Source organism: Mus caroli, unplaced genomic scaffold (genome assembly GCF_900094665.2).
Source record: "Mus caroli unplaced genomic scaffold, CAROLI_EIJ_v1.1 scaffold_15351_1, whole genome shotgun sequence".
In the NCBI taxonomy this organism is placed as follows: domain Eukaryota; kingdom Metazoa; phylum Chordata; class Mammalia; order Rodentia; family Muridae; genus Mus; species Mus caroli.
The window spans coordinates 80-1,325 of NW_018391338.1; positions in this window are offsets into that span (position 1 = coordinate 80).

A 1,246-nucleotide genomic window follows, 5' to 3' on the forward strand; every position below is an offset into this window, starting at 1 on the left:
CTTCATAGAATGAATTGGGTAGAGTACCTTCTGCTTTTATTTTGTAGAATAGTTTTTGCAGAACTGGAATTAGATCTTCTTTGAAGGTCTGATAGAGCTCTGCACTAAACCCCTCTGTTCCTGGATTTTTTTTTTTTGGGAGACTATTAATGACTGCTTCTATTTCTTTAGGGGATATAGGACTGTTTAGATCATTAACCTGATCTAGTTTTAACTTTGGTACCTGGTATCTGTCTAGAAACTTATCCATTTCATCCAGGTTCTCCAGTTTCATTGAGTATAGCCTTTTGTAGAAAGATCTGATGGTGTTTTGTATTTCTTCAGGATCTGTTGTTATGTCTCCCTTTTCATTTATGATTTTGTTAATTAGGATGCTGTACTGTGCCCTCTAGTGAGTCTGGCTAATGTTTTATCTATCTTGTTGATTTTCTCAAAGAACCAGCTCCTCGTTTGGTTGATTTTTTGAATAGTTCTTTTTGTTTCCACTTGGTTGTTTTCGCTCCTGAGTTTGATTATTTTCTGCCCTCTACTCCTCTTGGGTGAATTTGCTTCTTTTTGTTCTAGAGCTTTTAGGTGTGTTGTCAAGCTGCTANTGTGTGCTCTCTCTAGTTTCTTTTTGGAGGAACTCAGAGCTATGACTTTTCCTCTTTGAAATGCTTTCATTGTGTCCCATAAGTTTGGGTATGTTGTGCCTTCATTTTCATTAAACTCTAAAAAGTCTTTAATTTCTTTCTTTATTCCTTCCTTGACCAAAGTATCATTGAGAAGAGTGTTGCTCAGTTTCCATGTGAATGTTGGCTTTCTATTATTTATGTTGTTATTGAAGATCAGCCTTAGTTCCTGGTGGTCTGATAGGATGCATGGGACAATTTCAATATTTTCATATTTGTTGAGGACTGTTTTGGGACTAATTATATGGTCAATTTTGGAGAAGGTACCATGAGGTGCTGAGAAGAAGGTATATCCTTTTGTTTTAGCATAAAATGTTCTGTAGATATCTGTGAAATCCATTTGTTTCATAATTTCTGTTAGTTTCACTGTGTCCCAGTGTCCCAGTTTAGTTTCTATTTCCATGATCTGTCCATTGATGAAAGTGGTGTGTTGAAGTCTGCCACTATTATTGTGTGAGGTGCAATGTGTGCTTTGAGTTTTACTAAAGTTTCTTTAATGAATGTGGCTGCCCTTGCATTTGGAGCATTGATATTCAGAATTGAGAGTTCCTCTTGGAGGATTTTACCTTTGATGA